The sequence below is a fragment of the Lissotriton helveticus genome, chromosome 7 (assembly GCF_964261635.1).
Source record: "Lissotriton helveticus chromosome 7, aLisHel1.1, whole genome shotgun sequence".
Lineage (NCBI taxonomy): Eukaryota > Metazoa > Chordata > Amphibia > Caudata > Salamandridae > Lissotriton > Lissotriton helveticus.
In genome coordinates, this window is record NC_136068.1 from 935,406,366 (window position 1) to 935,431,091 (window position 24,726).

Sequence of the window (24,726 nt, forward strand, 5' to 3'; positions counted from 1 at the left end):
GATGTTGTTTATAGTTTTTATTATTCCCACTAACAGTAGCGTAAACCTTCCTCCCTCAACTTATCAGATCACTCAATTGCTATTGAAATGAATGAAATGAAATGTTATTTATCTCCGCGCAACTATGCCCAATGGGCGTCAAGGCGCCTAACTCAAAAACTAGCTGACGGCAAACAGAAACCAGGAGCTCACTGGTAGGCTTTAATGAAGCACCAAGTTTTCAATGCCTTCCTGAAGAGATCCAGTGAAGGCTGTGATTTTATCTCTAAGGGGAGAGCATTCCACAGTTGTGGTGCAAGAATGGAGAAGGCTTTGCTCCCCCATCTCGCCATCCTGGCGCGCGGGACTACCAGTTGGTTGAGCTCGAGAGAGCGGAGGCATCTATTTGGGACATACCTAGTTAACAAAGACCCCAAAGCATCATTCGGGCCTGCCCTCAGGGCGCTGTAGGTAAGGCAAAGAAGCTTAAACGACACTCTGGAAGGGATGGGCAACCAGTGGAGACTCTTCCTTGCCAAGGTTGCAGAGGACCGCCACGGGAGGGCCAAAACAAAACGTGCCGCGGCGTTTTGAATCACCTGCAGGCGTTGTAGAATACCCTTGTTGGCCCCGGCATAGAGAGAGTTGCAATAATCAAGCCTTGAGCCAACAAGGGCAACCACAACCTGTTTGCGTGCCTGTGGGGACAGATAGTGAGCAATTCTTTTCAGAATTCCAATGACCCCCCAACAGGTGGCCACTGTCCTATTGAGCTGAAGCTCCATGGAGAGCCGAGTATCAAAAATGACGCCTAGGTTCCTAGCAGATTCGGTGGGTGTGGGGCAGATGCCTAACGATGAGGGCCACCACTCACCTGACCACATACCCTGGTCTTTGCCGAAGACCAGGACCTCCGTTTTGTCACCGTTCAACTTTAGTGAGTTGAAGACCATCCATTCTGCAACAAGTTGCATACAGGCTTTAAAGCTGGACGCGGTGACGTTCACGGAGTGGGTCAGGGACACCATAATCTGCGTGTCGTCGGCATACGACACTACCTCCATCCCCTGAGATCTTACTAGCCTTGCAAGGGGGGCCACATAGATATTGAACAGGGTCGGACTCAACGCCGACCCCTGTGGCACCCCACATTGCAAAGACTTAACAGGGGAGAGGTAGTCCCCAAGCATCACTCGCTGCTCTCTCTGATGTAAAAAGGAGTTCAGGAGACTCAGAGCCGGACCTGCTACCCCTGCCTCCCTTAACCTAGATGTTAACGTGGAGGGAGACAGGGTATCAAAAGCCGCTGTAAGATCCAGCAGGACTAGCACAGTGGTCTGCCCAAGGTCGACTTTCCGACGGATGTTATCTGCGACCTTAGTCAGGGCCGACTCCGTGCTGTGCAGCTTTCTGAACCCATGTTGGGACCCATCCAAAAACCCTGAGGCGTCCAAAAAATTGGACAGATGACAGTTCAGATGAGCCTCCAACATTTTGGCAGGCGCCGGCAGCAGAGAGATGGGCCTAAAGTTCTTCAATAGACCAGGGTCAAGGGTGGGCTTTTTAAGGAGGGGTTTTACAATAGCCCTCTTCCATGCCCCTGGGAAAACACCCTGCTCCAGAGCACCATTCATAATTTCCAACATTGGAGGAAGAATAGTAGCCCTACAGATCTTTAGTATTCTCAACGGGACCGGGTCCACAGGGGAAGCAGATTTTGTTTTATCTAATAGGCGATTAAGACCTTCCAGAGAAAGCATAGGAAATTGATTAAAGACTTGGGGGGCAGCCGCATCCCCAGATTCCAAAAATTGGACTCTAGAAAAGTCCTCCCCCCCAAGTGAGTTCCTCTGAGATTGAAGAGCCACATAGATATCATCTATTTTTTTATAGAAGAAATCTGAGATGTTATTGCATAGCTCCTGTGAAGTGGCCACAGGGTCGGGCAGCTGGAGTGAGCATAAGGAGTCAACGATCTTGAAAAGCTCTTTAGATGACGTAAGAGAACAGGTTAAGTTGGTGAAGTAGTCCTGTTTCTCCTTGATTACTCTGTTCTTATAATCTCGTAGCAAGCCCTTGTAGACCTCACGGTCTTTGGGATCCCATGATTTACGCCAGCATCGTTCCTTCCTTCTACATTTTTGTCTGAAGGATCTAAGTTCTTCCGTAAACCATGGGGCTGTCGGCTTATGCCGGGCCACATGTTTGAGTGAGGGGGGGGCCAGCTCATCAGCTGCTTTAGTGATGGAGTCTGCGAGTTCTTGGGACGATTCATCCACAATCCGCAAAGATGTGATATTCATACTTTGAATAAAAGGGGCCAGTGTTTCATTCGTAAGGTTCCTAAAGCTTCTTTTAAAACACTTCCTGTTTATACCCGGATTCGCCTCTAAACAGGAAGTATCCAGGGACAGTGGAACAGCAAAATGATCAGACCAGACTATCGGCACCGGCAGGCCGACCGTTAATCTGGAATCATTAGAGAATATCCCATCTAGGATGTGGCCAGCCTTATGGGTCGGATGGAGCACTCTTTGTATAAAGTCACAGGCTTCCAAGGGGTTAACTAGGGAGGATGTGTCCTTAGACTCCAGATTCTCTAAATGGAAATTCATATCTCCCAGAATGGTAAAATGCGATCTACCAAAATATGGTTCCAGAATTCTAAATAGCTCAGAACAAAAATTAGTTCTAGATCCTGGGGGCCTGTATATAAGAATTCCAGTGAAGGAGCTTGAGGGGGCATTCCCGATGCAAAAGTATAAAGCCTCACATGGGTCTGCGGGGACCGATAGAGATTTTATAGTACAGGAGAGTGCGGACTTAAAGATGATAGCCAGTCCACCCCCTCTGCAACGAACTCTATCAAGCCTCTGAAAGGCATATCCTTCTGGAATAGCCAACAGGAGGTCATGACCAGAAGTCTCCGAGGCCCAGGTCTCAGTAACAAAGACCCAGTCGGGTTGTCTTAAGGTCACAAAGTCGTGGAAGTCAATATTGTGTTTGACCAACGACCTCGCATTAATCAGAAAGCCATGTTTGGATTGGAAAGTGCGCGGGCCTAAGGGAAAAAGACCCGACTTTGGGACCGCCTGCGAAGATATATTCAGACAGGTTTTACACGAGGGACAGACCCGCGCCACGCAAAGGACCTCTGGAGGAAGCCGATGATGGCGTATCATAACCTATAAGAATTGCACTGAGAAGGGGATGCCATCACTTGGCTGGCAATCACATCTTTTTATCTAGGTCCTGATGTAGGTGCTAGTGTTGTGTAGAGAGTGGTAGCAAATGAGGCATAGGATTGATGTAATGTAATGTGTATACTTGTAAAGCACACTGTTGCCAGCTGGCGTCCTGGCGCTGTATACCGCTGGGGAACCAGTCCTGGCTTTCCCTGTGGGATGGTCCCTGCTGGGAATCCCCAAGGTGGAGCCAGGCATCCCCGGCGTTGAGGGGGCCGTTGTGGAGATTAGGCAAGCTAATGCCCAGAGTTGCAGAGTGGGACCCCTGGTTAGAGTAGGCACCCACGTGAGAATTATCGAGTCCGCTGACCCTGGTCCATGACCCTGCCGCGTCGGGAATCAAACCCTGGTCCCGGGCCGACTTCTGCTTTTGGGTCTGCCGCCTCTAACCAGTGAGCCATTGAGAGATGTACCCCAGTCGGAACATGAAAACTGAGAAAACATGAAAACTGAGATTCTAATTTTTAGTAGGGTGTGGATTTTCACAATATCCATAGTACTGATTATCAAGCCTTAGAAAATCTGTTTTTTATTGCTGTGCATTCGTTTGAAAATATTCAAGTTCTAATGCACTAACAGTGGACTTTTCCATCTGCAGAATATACTGAATGACCAGAGATGGCAGTGCTGCGGAAGAGAATTTGTCTGCATTGCTGAGACCCAAAAAAAAAAGAAGCCATTTCTCAGCACTCTGCCTTCCTTCATCAATTTAAATGGTAAGTCAAACTCGAGTTAGTGGGGTCTTGGCATGATTATCTTTGTCAAGACTCTACCAAAATGGATGACGTTACGGTGATCATCATATTTTATCAGACTTTGTCTCCGAAGCTGAGAAAGCCTGCGTTAGATACCTGTGCTAACAATGTGTCATCAGAGGACATTACTGTCTTTAAGGCTGGAAAGAGTTTCCTTAATTTGGAGCCATCGCCTTACTTTCTCAAGGAGTGAAGCTCATTTGACCTGTTTCCCTGCACTCTGTGTGTGGGTCTCTGATACTCCAGATGGATAGCTGTTAAGGATACTCGGCGGTCTTGCAACTCCATCCAATTTTCAAAAGGAGCCCAATGCTTTCCCAGTATACTGCCTAGCTGCCTTGCAGTCCTAATTACATATAGTTACCTAGTGCATAATTGCTGATGTCTCCTCCTCCTGTGTTTCCTCGTCACCGAGGGCGATTGGTCACGTGCTGTCCTGACATAAAGCTAGAGCAGGATGTCATCTGACATGAGGGACAATCAGTTGCCTAGCAAGCACTAAGATACATTTATCATGGTATTGAACTGGGTTGCAGGGTAAACAGGGCGCCCAGCTGAAGACCTAGATGGTGAGATGAATGAAACTGGCGCATTATTTGAGACTTGTGCATCTGTTTGAAGGTGCAGTTAATCACAATGTTCTCGACTTCTCTATAGCTTAACTGATAAGGATGTACTAAGATGAAGATGTTAAGATGTTGTTTATAGTTTTTATTATTCCCACTAACAGTAGCGTAAACCTTCCTCCCTCAACTTATCAGATCACTCAATTGCTATTGGCGTATCATAACCTATAAGAATTGCACTGAGAAGGGGATGCCATCACTTGGCTGGCAATCACATCTTTTTATCTAGGTCTTGATGTAGGTGGTAGTGTTGTTTAGAGAGTGGTAGCAAATGAGGCATAGGATTGATGTAATGTAATGTGTATACTTGTAAAGCGCACTGTTGCCAGCCGGCGTCCTGGCGCTGTATACCGCTGGGGAACCAGTCCTGGCTTTCCCTGTGGGATGGTCCCTGCTGGGAATCCCCAAGGTGGAGCCAGGCATCCCCGGCGTTGAGGGGGCTGTTGTGGAGATTAGGCAAGCTAACGCCCAGAGTTGCAGAGTGGGACCCCTGGTTAGAGTAGGCACTGACGTGAGAATTATCGAGTCCGCTGACCCTGGTCCATGACCCTGCCGCGTTGGGAATCAAACCCTGGTCCCGGGCCGACTTCTGCTTTTGGGTCTGCCGCCTCTAACCAGTGAGCCATTGAGAGATGTACCCCAGTCGGAACATGAAAACTGAGAAAACATGAAAACTGAGATTCTAATTTTTAGTAGGGTGTGGATTTTCACAATATCCATAGTACTGATTATCAAGCCTTAGAAAATCTGTTTTTCATTGCTGTGCATTCGTTTGAAAATATTCAAGTTCTAATGCACTAACAGTGGACTTTTCCATCTGCAGAATATACTGAATGACCAGAGATGGCAGTGCTGCGGAAGAGAATTTGTCTGCATTGCTGAGACCAAAAAAAAAAACAAGAAGCCATTTCTCAGCACTCTGCCTTCCTTCATCAATTTAAATGGTAAGTCAAACTCGAGTTAGTGGGGTCTTGGCATGATTATCTTTGTCAAGACTCTACCAAAATGGATGACGTTACGGTGATCATCATATTTTATCAGACTTTGTCTCCGAAGCTGAGAAAGCCTGCGTTAGATACCTGTGCTAACAATGTGTCATCAGAGGACATTACTGTCTTTAAGGCTGGAAAGAGTTTCCTTAATTTGGAGCCATGGCCTTACTTTCTCAAGGAGTGAAGCTCATTTGACCTGTTTCCCTGCACTCTGTGTGTGGGTCTCTGATACTCCAGATGGATAGCTGTTTAGGATACTCGGCGGTCTTGCAACTCCATCCAATTTTCAAAAGGAGCCCAATGCTTTCCCAGTATACTGCCTAGCTGCCTTGCAGTCCTAATTACACAGTTACCTAGTGCATAATTGCTGATTTCTCCTCCTCCTGTGTTTCCTCGTCACCCAGGGCGATTGGTCACGTGCTGTCCTGACATCATAAAGCTAGAGCAGGATGTCATCTGACATGAGGGACAATCAGTTGCCTAGCAAGCACTAAGATACATTTATCATGGTATTGAACTGGGTTGCAGGGTAAACATGGCGCCCAGCTGAAGACCTAGATGGTGAGATGAATGAAACTGGCGCATTATTTGAGACTTGTGCATCTGTTTGAAGGTGCAGTTAATCACAATGTTCTCGACTTCTCTATAGCTTAACTGATAAGGATGTACTAAGATGAAGATGTTAAGATGTTGTTTATAGTTTTTATTATTCCCACTAACAGTAGCGTAAACCTTCCTCCCTCAACTTATCAGATCACTCAATTGCTATTGGCCTATCATAACCTATAAGAATTGCACTGAGAAGGGGATGCCGTCACTTGGCTGGCAATCACATCTTTTTATCTAGGTCCTGATGTAGGTGCTAGTGTTGTGTGGAGAGTGGTAGCAAATGAGGCATAGGATTGATGTAATGTGTATACTTGTAAAGCGCACTGTTGCCAGCCGGCGTCCTGGCGCTGTATACCGCTGGGGAACCAGTCCTGGCTTTCCCTGTGGGATGGTCCCTGCTGGGAATCCCCAAGGTGGAGCCAGGCATCCCCGGCATTGAGGGGGCCGTTGTGGAGATTAGGCAAGCTAATGCCCAGAGTTGCAGAGTGGGACCCCTGGTTAGAGTAGGCACTGACGTGAGAATTATCAAGTCCGCTGACCCTGGTCCATGACCCTGCCGCGTCGGGAATCAAACCCTGGTCCCGGGCAGACTTCTGCTTTTGGGTCTGCCGCCTCTAACCAGTGAGCCATTGAGAGATGTACCCCAGGCTGAACATGAAAACTGAGAAAACATGAAAACTGAGATTCTAATTTTTAGTAGGGTGTGGATTTTCATAATATCCATAGTACTGATTATCAAGCCTTAGAAAATCTGTTTTTATTGCTGTGCATTCGTTTGAAAATATTCAAGTTCTAATGCACTAACAGTGGACTTTTCCATCTGCAGAATATACTGAATGACCAGAGATGGCAGTGCTGCGGAAGAGAATTTGTCTGCATTGCTGAGACCAAAAAAAAACCCAAGAAGCCATTTCTCAGCACTCTGCCTTCCTTCATCAATTTAAATGGTAAGTCAAACTCGAGTTAGTGGGGTCTTGGCATGATTATCTTTGTCAAGACTCTACCAAAATGGATGACGTTACGGTGATCATCATATTTTATCAGACTTTGTCTCCGAAGCTGAGAAAGCCTGCGTTGGATACCTGTGCTAACAATGTGTCATCAGAGGACATTACTGTCTTTAAGGCTGGAAAGAGTTTCCTTAATTTGGAGCCATCGCCTTACTTTCTCAAGGAGTGAAGCTCATTTGACCTGTTTCCCTGCACTCTGTGTGTGGGTCTCTGATACTCCAGATGGATAGCTGTTTAGGATACTCGGCGGTCTTACAACTCCATCCAATTTTCAAAAGGAGCCCAATGCTTTCCCAGTATACTGCCTAGCTGCCTTGCAGTCCTAATTAGATATAGTTACCTAGTGCATAATTGCTGATGTCTCCTCCTCCTGTGTTTCCTCGTCACCGAGGGCGATTGGTCACGTGCTGTCCTGACATCATAAAGCTAGAGCAGGATGTCATCTGACATGAGGGACAATCAGTTGCCTAGCAAGCACTAAGATACATTTATCATGGTATTGAACTGGGTTGCAGGGTAAACAGGGCGCCCAGCTGAAGACCTAGATGGTGAGATGAATGAAACTGGCGCATTATTTGAGACTTGTGCATCTGTTTGAAGGTGCAGTTAATCACAATGTTCTCGACTTCTCTATAGCTTAACTGATAAGGATGTACTAAGATGAAGATGTTAAGATGTTGTTTATAGTTTTTATTATTCCCACTAACAGTAGCGTAAACCTTCCTCCCTCAACTTATCAGATCACTCAATTGCTATTGGCGTATCATAACCTATAAGAATTGCACTGAGAAGGGGATGCCATCACTTGGCTGGCAATCACATCTTTTTATCTAGGTCCTGATGTAGGTGGTAGTGTTGTTTAGAGAGTGGTAGCAAATGAGGCATAGGATTGATGTAATGTATTGTGTATACTTGTAAAGCGCACTGTTGCCAGCCGGCGTCCTGGCGCTGTATACCGCTGGGGAACCAGTCCTGGCTTTCCCTGTGGGATGGTCCCTGCTGGGAATCCCCAAGGTGGAGCCAGGCATCCCCGGCGTTGAGGGGGCCGTTGTGGAGATTAGGCAAGCTAATGCCCATAGTTGCAGAGTGGGACCCCTGGTTAGAGTAGGCACTGACGTGAGAATTATCGAGTCCGCTGACCCTGGTCCATGACCCTGCCGCGTCGGGAATCAAACCCTGGTCCCGGGCCGACTTCTGCTTTTGGGTCTGCCGCCTCTAACCAGTGAGCCATTGAGAGATGTACCCCAGTCGGAACATGAAAACTGAGAAAACATGAAAACTGAGATTCTAATTTTTAGTAGGGTGTGGATTTTCACAATATCCATAGTACTGATTATCAAGCCTTAGAAAATCTGTTTTTTATTGCTGTGCATTCGTATGAAAATATTCAAGTTCTAATGCACTAACAGTGGACTTTTCCATCTGCAGAATATACTGAATGACCAGAGATGGCAGTGCTGCGGAAGAGAATTTGTCTGCATTGCTGAGACCAAAAAAAAAAACAAGAAGCCATTTCTCAGCACTTTGCCTTCCTTCATCAATTTAAATGGTAAGTCAAACTCGAGTTAGTGGGGTCTTGGCATGATTATCTTTGTCAAGACTCTACCAAAATGGATGACGTTACGGTGATCATCATATTTTATCAGACTTTGTCTCCGAAGCTGAGAAAGCCTGCGTTAGATACCTGTGCTAACAATGTGTCATCAGAGGACATTACTGTCTTTAAGGCTGGAAAGAGTTTCCTTAATTTGGAGCCATCGCCTTACTTTCTCAAGGAGTGAAGCTCATTTGACCTGTTTCCCTGCACTCTGTGTGTGGGTCTCTGATACTCCAGATGGATAGCTGTTAAGGATACTCGGCGGTCTTGCAACTCCATCCAATTTTCAAAAGGAGCCCAATGCTTTCCCAGTATACTGCCTAGCTGCCTTGCAGTCCTAATTACATATAGTTACCTAGTGCATAATTGCTGATGTCTCCTCCTCCTGTGTTTCCTCGTCACCGAGGGCGATTGGTCACGTGCTGTCCTGACATCATAAAGCTAGAGCAGGATGTCATCTGACATGAGGGACAATCAGTTGCCTAGCAAGCACTAAGATACATTTATCATGGTATTGAACTGGGTTGCAGGGTAAACAGGGCGCCCAGCTGAAGACCTAGATGGTGAGATGAATGAAACTGGCGCATTATTTGAGACTTGTGCATCTGTTTGAAGGTGCAGTTAATCACAATGTTCTCGACTTCTCTATAGCTTAACTGATAAGGATGTACTAAGATGAAGATGTTAAGATGTTGTTTATAGTTTTTATTATTCCCACTAACAGTAGCGTAAACCTTCCTCCCTCAACTTATCAGATCACTCAATTGCTATTGGCGTATCATAACCTATAAGAATTGCACTGAGAAGGGGATGCCATCACTTGGCTGGCAATCACATCTTTTTATCTAGGTCCTGATGCAGGTGCTAGTGTTGTGTAGAGAGTGGTAGCAAATGAGGCATAGGATTGATGTAATGTAATGTGTATACTTGTAAAGCACACTGTTGCCAGCTGGCGTCCTGGCGCTGTATACCGCTGGGGAACCAGTCCTGGCTTTCCCTGTGGGATGGTCCCTGCTGGGAATCCCCAAGGTGGAGCCAGGCATCCCCGGCGTTGAGGGGGCCGTTGTGGAGATTAGGCAAGCTAATGCCCAGAGTTGCAGAGTGGGACCCCTGGTTAGAGTAGGCACCCACGTGAGAATTATCGAGTCCGCTGACCCTGGTCCATGACCCTGCCGCGTCGGGAATCAAACCCTGGTCCCGGGCCGACTTCTGCTTTTGGGTCTGCCGCCTCTAACCAGTGAGCCATTGAGAGATGTACCCCAGTCGGAACATGAAAACTGAGAAAACATGAAAACTGAGATTCTAATTTTTAGTAGGGTGTGGATTTTCACAATATCCATAGTACTGATTATCAAGCCTTAGAAAATCTGTTTTTTATTGCTGTGCATTCGTTTGAAAATATTCAAGTTCTAATGCACTAACAGTGGACTTTTCCATCTGCAGAATATACTGAATGACCAGAGATGGCAGTGCTGCGGAAGAGAATTTGTCTGCATTGCTGAGACCAAAAAAAAAAAGAAGCCATTTCTCAGCACTCTGCCTTCCTTCATCAATTTAAATGGTAAGTCAAACTCGAGTTAGTGGGGTCTTGGCATGATTATCTTTGTCAAGACTCTACCAAAATGGATGACGTTACGGTGATCATCATATTTTATCAGACTTTGTCTCCGAAGCTGAGAAAGCCTGCGTTAGATACCTGTGCTAACAATGTGTCATCAGAGGACATTACTGTCTTTAAGGCTGGAAAGAGTTTCCTTAATTTGGAGCCATCGCCTTACTTTCTCAAGGAGTGAAGCTCATTTGACCTGTTTCCCTGCACTCTGTGTGTGGGTCTCTGATACTCCAGATGGATAGCTGTTAAGGATACTCGGCGGTCTTGCAACTCCATCCAATTTTCAAAAGGAGCCCAATGCTTTCCCAGTATACTGCCTAGCTGCCTTGCAGTCCTAATTACATATAGTTACCTAGTGCATAATTGCTGATGTCTCCTCCTCCTGTGTTTCCTCGTCACCGAGGGCGATTGGTCACGTGCTGTCCTGACATAAAGCTAGAGCAGGATGTCATCTGACATGAGGGACAATCAGTTGCCTAGCAAGCACTAAGATACATTTATCATGGTATTGAACTGGGTTGCAGGGTAAACAGGGCGCCCAGCTGAAGACCTAGATGGTGAGATGAATGAAACTGGCGCATTATTTGAGACTTGTGCATCTGTTTGAAGGTGCAGTTAATCACAATGTTCTCGACTTCTCTATAGCTTAACTGATAAGGATGTACTAAGATGAAGATGTTAAGATGTTGTTTATAGTTTTTATTATTCCCACTAACAGTAGCGTAAACCTTCCTCCCTCAACTTATCAGATCACTCAATTGCTATTGGCGTATCATAACCTATAAGAATTGCACTGAGAAGGGGATGCCATCACTTGGCTGGCAATCACATCTTTTTATCTAGGTCTTGATGTAGGTGGTAGTGTTGTTTAGAGAGTGGTAGCAAATGAGGCATAGGATTGATGTAATGTAATGTGTATACTTGTAAAGCGCACTGTTGCCAGCCGGCGTCCTGGCGCTGTATACCGCTGGGGAACCAGTCCTGGCTTTCCCTGTGGGATGGTCCCTGCTGGGAATCCCCAAGGTGGAGCCAGGCATCCCCGGCGTTGAGGGGGCTGTTGTGGAGATTAGGCAAGCTAACGCCCAGAGTTGCAGAGTGGGACCCCTGGTTAGAGTAGGCACTGACGTGAGAATTATCGAGACCGCTGACCCTGGTCCATGACCCTGCCGCGTCTGGAATCAAACCCTGGTCCCGGGCCGACTTCTGCTTTTCGGTCTGCCGCCTCTAACCAGTGAGCCATTGAGAGATGTACCCCAGTCGGAACATGAAAACTGAGAAAACATGAAAACTGAGATTCTAATTTTTAGTAGGGTGTGGATTTTCACAATATCCATAGTACTGATTATCAAGCCTTAGAAAATCTGTTTTTCATTGCTGTGCATTCGTTTGAAAATATTCAAGTTCTAATGCACTAACAGTGGACTTTTCCATCTGCAGAATATACTGAATGACCGGAGATGGCAGTGCTGCGGAAGAGAATTTGTCTGCATTGCTGAGACCAAAAAAAAAAAACAAGAAGCCATTTCTCAGCACTCTGCCTTCCTTCATCAATTTAAATGGTAAGTCAAACTCGAGTTAGTGGGGTCTTGGCATGATTATCTTTGTCAAGACTCTACCAAAATGGATGACGTTACGGTGATCATCATATTTTATCAGACTTTGTCTCCGAAGCTGAGAAAGCCTGCGTTAGATACCTGTGCTAACAATGTGTCATCAGAGGACATTACTGTCTTTAAGGCTGGAAAGAGTTTCCTTAATTTGGAGCGATGGCCTTACTTTCTCAAGGAGTGAAGCTCATTTGACCTGTTTCCCTGCACTCTATGTGTGGGTCTCTGATACTCCAGATGGATAGCTGTTTAGGATACTCTGCGGTCTTGCAACTCCATCCAATTTTCAAAAGGAGCCCAATGCTTTCCCAGTATACTGCCTAGCTGCCTTGCAGTCCTAATTACATATAGTTACCTAGTGCATAATTGCTGATTTCTCCTCCTCCTGTGTTTCCTCGTCACCCAGGGCGATTGGTCACGTGCTGTCCTGACATAAAGCTAGAGCAGGATGTCATCTGACATGAGGGACAATCAGTTGCCTAGCAAGCACTAAGATACATTTATCATGGTATTGAACTGGGTTGCAGGGTAAACAGGGCGCCCAGCTGAAGACCTAGATGGTGAGATGAATGAAACTGGCGCATTATTTGAGACTTGTGCATCTGTTTGAAGGTGCAGTTAATCACAATGTTCTCGACTTCTCTATAGCTTAACTGATAAGGATGTACTAAGATGAAGATGTTAAGATGTTGTTTATAGTTTTTATTATTCCCACTAACAGTAGCGTAAACCTTCCTCCCTCAACTTATCAGATCACTCAATAGCTATTGGCGTATCATAACCTATAAGAATTGCACTGAGAAGGGGATGCCATCACTTGGCTGGCAATCACATCTTTTTATCTAGGTCCTGATGTAGGTGCTAGTGTTGTGTAGAGAGTGGTAGCAAATGAGGCATAGGATTGATGTAATGTAATGTGTATACTTGTAAAGCGCACTGTTGCCTTCCGGCGTCCTGGCGCTGTATACCGCTGGGGAACCAGTCCTGGCTTTCCCTGTGGGATGGTCCCTGCTGGGAATCCCCAAGGTGGAGCCAGGCATCCCCGGCGTTGAGGGGGCCGTTGTGGAGATTAGGCAAGCTAATGCCCATAGTTGCAGAGTGGGACCCCTGGTTAGAGTAGGCACTGACGTGAGAATTATCAAGTCCGCTGACCCTGGTCCATGACCCTGCCGCGTCGGGAATTGAACCCTGGTCCTGGGCCGACTTCTGCTTTTGGGTCTGCCGCCTCTAACCAGTGAGCCATTGAGAGATGTACCCCAGGCTGAACATGAAAACTGAGAAAACATGAAAACTGAGATTCTAATTTTTAGTAGGGTGTGGATTTTCACAATATCCATAGTACTGATTATCAAGCCTTAGAAAATCTGTTTTTTATTGCTGTGCATTCGTTTGAAAATATTCAAGTTCTAATGCACTAACAGTGGACTTTTCCATCTGCAGAATATACTGAATGACCAGAGATGGCAGTGCTGCTGAAGAGAATTTGTCTGCATTGCTGAGACCAAAAAAAAAACCAAGAAGCCATTTCTCAGCACTCTGCCTTCCTTCATCAATTTAAATGGTAAGTCAAACTCGAGTTAGTGGGGTCTTGGCATGATTATCTTTGTCAAGACTCTACCAAAATGGATGACGTTACGGTGATCATCATATTTTATCAGACTTTGTCTCCGAAGCTGAGAAAGCCTGCGTTAGATACCTGTGCTAACAATGTGTCATCAGAGGACATTACTGTCTTTAAGGCTGGAAAGAGTTTCCTTAATTTGGAGCGATGGCCTTACTTTCTCAAGGAGTGAAGCTCATTTGACCTGTTTCCCTGCACTCTGTGTGTGGGTCTCTGATACTCCAGATGGATAGCTGTTTAGGATACTCTGCGGTCTTGCAACTCCATCCAATTTTCAAAAGGATCCCAATGCTTTCCCAGTATACTGCCTAGCTGCCTTGCAGTCCTAATTACATATAGTTACCTAGTGCATAATTGCTGATGTCTCCTCCTCCTGTGTTTCCTCGTCACCCAGGGCGATTGGTCACGTGCTGTCCTGACATCATAAAGCTAGAGCAGGATGTCATCTGACATGAGGGACAATCAGTTGCCTAGCAAGCACTAAGATACATTTATCATGGTATTGAACTGGGTTGCAGGGTAAACAGGGCGCCCAGCTGAAGACCTAGATGGTGAGATGAATGAAACTGGCGCATTATTTGAGACTTGTGCATCTGTTTGAAGGTGCAGTTAATCACAATGTTCTCGACTTCTCTATAGCTTAACTGATAAGGATGTACTAAGATGAAGATGTTAAGATGTTGTTTATAGTTTTTATTATTCCCACTAACAGTAGCGTAAACCTTTCTCCCTCAACTTATCAGATCACTCAATTGCTATTGGCGTATCATAACCTATAAGAATTGCACTGAGAAGGGGATGCCATCACTTGGCTGGCAATCACATCTTTTTATCTAGGTCCTGATGTAGGTGCTAGTGTTGTGTAGAGAGTGGTAGCAAATGAGGCATAGGATTGATGTAATGTAATGTGTATACTTGTAAAGCACACTGTTGCCAGCTGGCGTCCTGGCGCTGTATACCGCTGGGGAACCAGTCCTGGCTTTCCCTGTGGGATGGTCCCTGCTGGGAATCCCCAAGGTGGAGCCAGGCATCCCCGGCGTTGAGGGGGCCGTTGTGGAGATTAGGCAAGCTAATGCCCAGAGTTGCAGAGTGGGACCCCTGGTTAGAGTAGGCACCCACGTGAGAATTATCGAGTCCGCTGACCCTGGTCCATGACCCTGCCGCGTCGGGAATCAAACCCTGGTCCCGGGCCGACTTCTGCTTTTGGGTCTGCCGCCTCTAACCAGTGAGCCATTGAGAGATGTACCCCAGTCGGAACATGAAAACTGAGAAAACATGAAAACTGAGATTCTAATTTTTAGTAGGGTGTGGATTTTCACAATATCCATAGTACTGATTATCAAGCCTTAGAAAATCTGTTTTTCATTGCTGTGCATTCGTTTGAAAATATTCAAGTTCTAATGCACTAACAGTGGACTTTTCCATCTGCAGAATATACTGAATGACCGGAGATGGCAGTGCTGCGGAAGAGAATTTGTCTGCATTGCTGAGACCAAAAAAAAAAAACAAGAAGCCATTTCTCAGCACTCTGCCTTCCTTCATCAATTTAAATGGTAAGTCAAACTCGAGTTAGTGGGGTCTTGGCATGATTATCTTTGTCAAGACTCTACCAAAATGGATGACGTTACGGTGATCATCATATTTTATCAGACTTTGTCTCCGAAGCTGAGAAAGCCTGCGTTAGATACCTGTGCTAACAATGTGTCATCAGAGGACATTACTGTCTTTAAGGCTGGAAAGAGTTTCCTTAATTTGGAGCGATGGCCTTACTTTCTCAAGGAGTGAAGCTCATTTGACCTGTTTCCCTGCACTCTATGTGTGGGTCTCTGATACTCCAGATGGATAGCTGTTTAGGATACTCTGCGGTCTTGCAACTCCATCCAATTTTCAAAAGGAGCCCAATGCTTTCCCAGTATACTGCCTAGCTGCCTTGCAGTCCTAATTACATATAGTTACCTAGTGCATAATTGCTGATTTCTCCTCCTCCTGTGTTTCCTCGTCACCCAGGGCGATTGGTCACGTGCTGTCCTGACATAAAGCTAGAGCAGGATGTCATCTGACATGAGGGACAATCAGTTGCCTAGCAAGCACTAAGATACATTTATCATGGTATTGAACTGGGTTGCAGGGTAAACAGGGCGCCCAGCTGAAGACCTAGATGGTGAGATGAATGAAACTGGCGCATTATTTGAGACTTGTGCATCTGTTTGAAGGTGCAGTTAATCACAATGTTCTCGACTTCTCTATAGCTTAACTGATAAGGATGTACTAAGATGAAGATGTTAAGATGTTGTTTATAGTTTTTATTATTCCCACTAACAGTAGCGTAAACCTTCCTCCCTCAACTTATCAGATCACTCAATTGCTATTGGCGTATCATAACCTATAAGAATTGCACTGAGAAGGGGATGCCATCACTTGGCTGGCAATCACATCTTTTTATCTAGGTCCTGATGTAGGTGCTAGTGTTGTGTAGAGAGTGGTAGCAAATGAGGCATAGGATTGATGTAATGTAATGTGTATACTTGTAAAGCGCACTGTTGCCTTCCGGCGTCCTGGCGCTGTATACCGCTGGGGAACCAGTCCTGGCTTTCCCTGTGGGATGGTCCCTGCTGGGAATCCCCAAGGTGGAGCCAGGCATCCCCGGCGTTGAGGGGGCCGTTGTGGAGATTAGGCAAGCTAATGCCCATAGTTGCAGAGTGGGACCCCTGGTTAGAGTAGGCACTGACGTGAGAATTATCAAGTCCGCTGACCCTGGTCCATGACCCTGCCGCGTCGGGAATTGAACCCTGGTCCTGGGCCGACTTCTGCTTTTGGGTCTGCCGCCTCTAACCAGTGAGCCATTGAGAGATGTACCCCAGGCTGAACATGAAAACTGAGAAAACATGAAAACTGAGATTCTAATTTTTAGTAGGGTGTGGATTTTCACAATATCCATAGTACTGATTATCAAGCCTTAGAAAATCTGTTTTTTATTGCTGTGCATTCGTTTGAAAATATTCAAGTTCTAATGCACTAACAGTGGACTTTTCCATCTGCAGAATATACTGAATGACCAGAGATGGCAGTGCTGCTGAAGAGAATTTGTCTGCATTGCTGAGACCAAAAAAAAAACCAAGAAGCCATTTCTCAGCACTCTGCCTTCCTTCATCAATTTAAATGGTAAGTCAAACTCGAGTTAGTGGGGTCTTGGCATGATTATCTTTGTCAAGACTCTACCAAAATGGATGACGTTACGGTGATCATCATATTTTATCAGACTTTGTCTCCGAAGCTGAGAAAGCCTGCGTTAGATACCTGTGCTAACAATGTGTCATCAGAGGACATTACTGTCTTTAAGGCTGGAAAGAGTTTCCTTAATTTGGAGCGATGGCCTTACTTTCTCAAGGAGTGAAGCTCATTTGACCTGTTTCCCTGCACTCTGTGTGTGGGTCTCTGATACTCCAGATGGATAGCTGTTTAGGATACTCTGCGGTCTTGCAACTCCATCCAATTTTCAAAAGGATCCCAATGCTTTCCCAGTATACTGCCTAGCTGCCTTGCAGTCCTAATTACATATAGTTACCTAGTGCATAATTGCTGATGTCTCCTCCTCCTGTGTTTCCTCGTCACCCAGGGCGATTGGTCACGTGCTGTCCTGACATCATAAAGCTAGAGCAGGATGTCATCTGACATGAGGGACAATCAGTTGCCTAGCAAGCACTAAGATACATTTATCATGGTATTGAACTGGGTTGCAGGGTAAACAGGGCGCCCAGCTGAAGACCTAGATGGTGAGATGAATGAAACTGGCGCATTATTTGAGACTTGTGCATCTGTTTGAAGGTGCAGTTAATCACAATGTTCTCGACTTCTCTATAGCTTAACTGATAAGGATGTACTAAGATGAAGATGTTAAGATGTTGTTTATAGTTTTTATTATTCCCACTAACAGTAGCGTAAACCTTCCTCCCTCAACTTATCAGATCACTCAATTGCTATTGGCGTATCATAACCTATAAGAATTGCACTGAGAAGGGGATGCCATCACTTGGCTGGCAATCACATCTTTTTATCTAGGTCCTGATGTAGGTGCTAGTGTTGTGTAGAGAGTGGTAGCAAATGAGGCATAGGATTGATGTAATGTAATGTGTATACTTGTAAAGCACACTGTTGCCAGCTGGCGTCCTGGCGCTGTATACCGCTGGGGAACCAGTCCTGGCTTTCCCTGTGGGATGGTCCCTGCTGGGAATCCCCAAGGTGGAGCCAGGCATCCCCGGCGTTGAGGGGGCCGTTGTGGAGATTAGGCAAGCTAATGCCCAGAGTTGCAGAGTGGGACCCCTGGTTAGAGTAGGCACCCACGTGAGAATTATCGAGTCCGCTGACCCTGGTCCATGACCCTGCCGCGTCGGGAATCAAACCCTGGTCCCGGGCCGACTTCTGCTTTTGGGTCTGCCGCCTCTAACCAGTGAGCCATTGAGAGATGTACCCCAGTCGGAACATGAAAACTGAGAAAACATGAAAACTGAGATTCTAATTTTTAGTAGGGTGTGGATTTTCACAATATCCATAGTACTGATTATCAAGCCTTAGAAAATCTGTTTTTTATTGCTGTGCATTCGTTTGAAAATATTCAAGTTCTAATGCACTAACAGTGGACTTTTCCATCTGCAGAATATACTGAATGACCAGAGATGGCAGTGCTGCGGAAGAGAATTTGTCTGCATTGCTGAGACCAAAAAAAAAAAGAAGCCATTTCTCAGCACTCTGCCTTCCTTCATCAATTTAAATGGTAAGTCAAACTCGAGTTAGTGGGGTCTTGGCATGATTATCTTTGTCAAGACTCTACCAAAATGGATGACGTTACGGTGATCATCATATTTTATCAGACTTTGTCTCCGAAGCTGAGAAAGCCTGCGTTAGATACCTGTGCTAACAATGTGTCATCAGAGGACATTACTGTCTTTAAGGCTGGAAAGAGTTTCCTTAATTTGGAGCCATCGCCTTACTTTCTCAAGGAGTGAAGCTCATTTGACCTGTTTCCCTGCACTCTGTGTGTGGGTCTCTGATACTCCAGATGGATAGCTGTTAAGGATACTCGGCGGTCTTGCAACTCCATCCAATTTTCAAAAGGAGCCCAATGCTTTCCCAGTATACTGCCTAGCTGCCTTGCAGTCCTAATTACATATAGTTACCTAGTGCATAATTGCTGATGTCTCCTCCTCCTGTGTTTCCTCGTCACCCAGGGCGATTGGTCACGTGCTGTCCTGACATAAAGCTAGAGCAGGATGTCATCTGACATGAGGGACAATCAGTTGCCTAGCAAGCACTAAGATACATTTATCATGGTATTGAACTGGGTTGCAGGGTAAACAGGGCGCCCAGCTGAAGACCTAGATGGTGAGATGAATGAAACTGGCGCATTATTTGAGACTTGTGCATCTGTTTGAAGGTGCAGTTAATCACAATGTTCTCGACTTCTCTATAGCTTAACTGATAAGGATGTACTAAGATGAAGATGTTAAGATGTTGTTTATAGTTTTTATTATTCCCACTAACAGTAGCGTAAACCTTCCTCCCTCAACTTATCAGATCACTCAATTGCTATTGGCGTATCATAACCTATAAGAATTGCACTGAGAAGGGGATGCCATCACTTGGCTGGCAATCACATCTTTTTATCTAGGTCCTGATGTAGGTGCTAGTGTTGTGTAGAGAGTGGTAGCAAATGAGGCATAGGATTGATGTAATGTAATGTGTATACTTGTAAAGCGCACTGTTGCCTTCCGGCGTCCTGGCGCTGTATACCGCTGGGGAACCAGTCCTGGCTTTCCCTGTGGGATGGTCCCTGCTGGGAATCCCCAAGGTGGAGCCAGGCATCCCCGGCGTTGAGGGGGCCGTTGTGGAGATTAGGCAAGCTAATGCCCATAGTTGCAGAGTGGGACCCCTGGTTAGAGTAGGCACTGACGTGAGAATTATCAAGTCCGCTGACCCTGGTCCATGACCCTGCCGCGTCGGGAATTGAACCCTGGTCCTGGGCCGACTTCTGCTTTTGGGTCTGCCGCCTCTAACCAGTGAGCCATTGAGAGATGTACCCCAGGCTGAACATGAAAACTGAGAAAACATGAAAACTGAGATTCTAATTTTTAGTAGGGTGTGGATTTTCACAATATCCATAGTACTGATTATCAAGCCTTAGAAAATCTGTTTTTTATTGCTGTGCATTCGTTTGAAAATATTCAAGTTCTAATGCACTAACAGTGGACTTTTCCATCTGCAGAATATACTGAATGACCAGAGATGGCAGTGCTGCTGAAGAGAATTTGTCTGCATTGCTGAGACCAAAAAAAAAACCAAGAAGCCATTTCTCAGCACTCTGCCTTCCTTCATCAATTTAAATGGTAAGTCAAACTCGAGTTAGTGGGGTCTTGGCATGATTATCTTTGTCAAGACTCTACCAAAATGGATGACGTTACGGTGATCATCATATTTTATCAGACTTTGTCTCCGAAGCTGAGAAAGCCTGCGTTAGATACCTGTGCTAACAATGTGTCATCAGAGGACATTACTGTCTTTAAGGCTGGAAAGAGTTTCCTTAATTTGGAGCGATGGCCTTACTTTCTCAAGGAGTGAAGCTCATTTGACCTGTTTCCCTGCACTCTGTGTGTGGGTCTCTGATACTCCAGATGGATAGCTGTTTAGGATACTCTGCGGTCTTGCAACTCCATCCAATTTTCAAAAGGATCCCAATGCTTTCCCAGTATACTGCCTAGCTGCCTTGCAGTCCTAATTACATATAGTTACCTAGTGCATAATTGCTGATGTCTCCTCCTCCTGTGTTTCCTCGTCACCCAGGGCGATTGGTCACGTGCTGTCCTGACATCATAAAGCTAGAGCAGGATGTCATCTGACATGAGGGACAATCAGTTGCCTAGCAAGCACTAAGATACATTTATCATGGTATTGAACTGGGTTGCAGGGTAAACAGGGCGCCCAGCTGAAGACCTAGATGGTGAGATGAATGAAACTGGCGCATTATTTGAGACTTGTGCATCTGTTTGAAGGTGCAGTTAATCACAATGTTCTCGACTTCTCTATAGCTTAACTGATAAGGATGTACTAAGATGAAGATGTTAAGATGTTGTTTATAGTTTTTATTATTCCCACTAACAGTAGCGTAAACCTTCCTCCCTCAACTTATCAGATCACTCAATTGCTATTGGCGTATCATAACCTATAAGAATTGCACTGAGAAGGGGATGCCATCACTTGGCTGGCAATCACATCTTTTTATCTAGGTCCTGATGTAGGTGCTAGTGTTGTGTAGAGAGTGGTAGCAAATGAGGCATAGGATTGATGTAATGTAATGTGTATACTTGTAAAGCACACTGTTGCCAGCTGGCGTCCTGGCGCTGTATACCGCTGGGGAACCAGTCCTGGCTTTCCCTGTGGGATGGTCCCTGCTGGGAATCCCCAAGGTGGAGCCAGGCATCCCCGGCGTTGAGGGGGCCGTTGTGGAGATTAGGCAAGCTAATGCCCAGAGTTGCAGAGTGGGACCCCTGGTTAGAGTAGGCACCCACGTGAGAATTATCGAGTCCGCTGACCCTGGTCCATGACCCTGCCGCGTCGGGAATCAAACCCTGGTCCCGGGCCGACTTCTGCTTTTGGGTCTGCCGCCTCTAACCAGTGAGCCATTGAGAGATGTACCCCAGTCGGAACATGAAAACTGAGAAAACATGAAAACTGAGATTCTAATTTTTAGTAGGGTGTGGATTTTCACAATATCCATAGTACTGATTATCAAGCCTTAGAAAATCTGTTTTTTATTGCTGTGCATTCGTTTGAAAATATTCAAGTTCTAATGCACTAACAGTGGACTTTTCCATCTGCAGAATATACTGAATGACCAGAGATGGCAGTGCTGCGGAAGAGAATTTGTCTGCATTGCTGAGACCAAAAAAAAAAAGAAGCCATTTCTCAGCACTCTGCCTTCCTTCATCAATTTAAATGGTAAGTCAAACTCGAGTTAGTGGGGTCTTGGCATGATTATCTTTGTCAAGACTCTACCAAAATGGATGACGTTACGGTGATCATCATATTTTATCAGACTTTGTCTCCGAAGCTGAGAAAGCCTGCGTTAGATACCTGTGCTAACAATGTGTCATCAGAGGACATTACTGTCTTTAAGGCTGGAAAGAGTTTCCTTAATTTGGAGCCATCGCCTTACTTTCTCAAGGAGTGAAGCTCATTTGACCTGTTTCCCTGCACTCTGTGTGTGGGTCTCTGATACTCCAGATGGATAGCTGTTAAGGATACTCGGCGGTCTTGCAACTCCATCCAATTTTCAAAAGGAGCCCAATGCTTTCCCAGTATACTGCCTAGCTGCCTTGCAGTCCTAATTACATATAGTTACCTAGTGCATAATTGCTGATGTCTCCTCCTCCTGTGTTTCCTCGTCACCCAGGGCGATTGGTCACGTGCTGTCCTGACATAAAGCTAGAGCAGGATGTCATCTGACATGAGGGACAATCAGTTGCCTAGCAAGCACTAAGATACATTTATCATGGTATTGAACTGGGTTGCAGGGTAAACAGGGCGCCCAGCTGAAGACCTAGATGGTGAGATGAATGAAACTGGCGCATTATTTGAGACTTGTGCATCTGTTTGAAGGTGCAGTTAATCACAATGTTCTCGACTTCTCTATAGCTTAACTGATAAGGATGTACTAAGATGAAGATGTTAAGATGTTGTTTATAGTTTTTATTATTCCCACTAACAGTAGCGTAAACCTTCCTCCCTCAACTTATCAGATCACTCAATTGCTATTGGCGTATCATAACCTATAAGAATTGCACTGAGAAGGGGATGCCATCACTTGGCTGGCAATCACATCTTTTTATCTAGGTCCTGATGTAGGTGCTAGTGTTGTGTAGAGAGTGGTAGCAAATGAGGCATAGGATTGATGTAATGTAATGTGTATACTTGTAAAGCGCACTGTTGCCTTCCGGCGTCCTGGCGCTGTATACCGCTGGGGAACCAGTCCTGGCTTTCCCTGTGGGATGGTCCCTGCTGGGAATCCCCAAGGTGGAGCCAGGCATCCCCGGCGTTGAGGGGGCCGTTGTGGAGATTAGGCAAGCTAATGCCCATAGTTGCAGAGTGGGACCCCTGGTTAGAGTAGGCACTGACGTGAGAATTATCAAGTCCGCTGACCCTGGTCCATGACCCTGCCGCGTCGGGAATTGAACCCTGGTCCTGGGCCGACTTCTGCTTTTGGGTCTGCCGCCTCTAACCAGTGAGCCATTGAGAGATGTACCCCAGGCTGAACATGAAAACTGAGAAAACATGAAAACTGAGATTCTAATTTTTAGTAGGGTGTGGATTTTCACAATATCCATAGTACTGATTATCAAGCCTTAGAAAATCTGTTTTTTATTGCTGTGCATTCGTTTGAAAATATTCAAGTTCTAATGCACTAACAGTGGACTTTTCCATCTGCAGAATATACTGAATGACCAGAGATGGCAGTGCTGCTGAAGAGAATTTGTCTGCATTGCTGAGACCAAAAAAAAAACCAAGAAGCCATTTCTCAGCACTCTGCCTTCCTTCATCAATTTAAATGGTAAGTCAAACTCGAGTTAGTGGGGTCTTGGCATGATTATCTTTGTCAAGACTCTACCAAAATGGATGACGTTACGGTGATCATCATATTTTATCAGACTTTGTCTCCGAAGCTGAGAAAGCCTGCGTTAGATACCTGTGCTAACAATGTGTCATCAGAGGACATTACTGTCTTTAAGGCTGGAAAGAGTTTCCTTAATTTGGAGCGATGGCCTTACTTTCTCAAGGAGTGAAGCTCATTTGACCTGTTTCCCTGCACTCTGTGTGTGGGTCTCTGATACTCCAGATGGATAGCTGTTTAGGATACTCTGCGGTCTTGCAACTCCATCCAATTTTCAAAAGGATCCCAATGCTTTCCCAGTATACTGCCTAGCTGCCTTGCAGTCCTAATTACATATAGTTACCTAGTGCATAATTGCTGATGTCTCCTCCTCCTGTGTTTCCTCGTCACCCAGGGCGATTGGTCACGTGCTGTCCTGACATCATAAAGCTAGAGCAGGATGTCATCTGACATGAGGGACAATCAGTTGCCTAGCAAGCACTAAGATACATTTATCATGGTATTGAACTGGGTTGCAGGGTAAACAGGGCGCCCAGCTGAAGACCTAGATGGTGAGATGAATGAAACTGGCGCATTATTTGAGACTTGTGCATCTGTTTGAAGGTGCAGTTAATCACAATGTTCTCGACTTCTCTATAGCTTAACTGATAAGGATGTACTAAGATGAAGATGTTAAGATGTTGTTTATAGTTTTTATTATTCCCACTAACAGTAGCGTAAACCTTCCTCCCTCAACTTATCAGATCACTCAATTGCTATTGGCGTATCATAACCTATAAGAATTGCACTGAGAAGGGGATGCCATCACTTGGCTGGCAATCACATCTTTTTATCTAGGTCCTGATGTAGGTGCTAGTGTTGTGTAGAGAGTGGTAGCAAATGAGGCATAGGATTGATGTAATGTAATGTGTATACTTGTAAAGCACACTGTTGCCAGCTGGCGTCCTGGCGCTGTATACCGCTGGGGAACCAGTCCTGGCTTTCCCTGTGGGATGGTCCCTGCTGGGAATCCCCAAGGTGGAGCCAGGCATCCCCGGCGTTGAGGGGGCCGTTGTGGAGATTAGGCAAGCTAATGCCCAGAGTTGCAGAGTGGGACCCCTGGTTAGAGTAGGCACCCACGTGAGAATTATCGAGTCCGCTGACCCTGGTCCATGACCCTGCCGCGTCGGGAATCAAACCCTGGTCCCGGGCCGACTTCTGCTTTTGGGTCTGCCGCCTCTAACCAGTGAGCCATTGAGAGATGTACCCCAGTCGGAACATGAAAACTGAGAAAACATGAAAACTGAGATTCTAATTTTTAGTAGGGTGTGGATTTTCACAATATCCATAGTACTGATTATCAAGCCTTAGAAAATCTGTTTTTTATTGCTGTGCATTCGTTTGAAAATATTCAAGTTCTAATGCACTAACAGTGG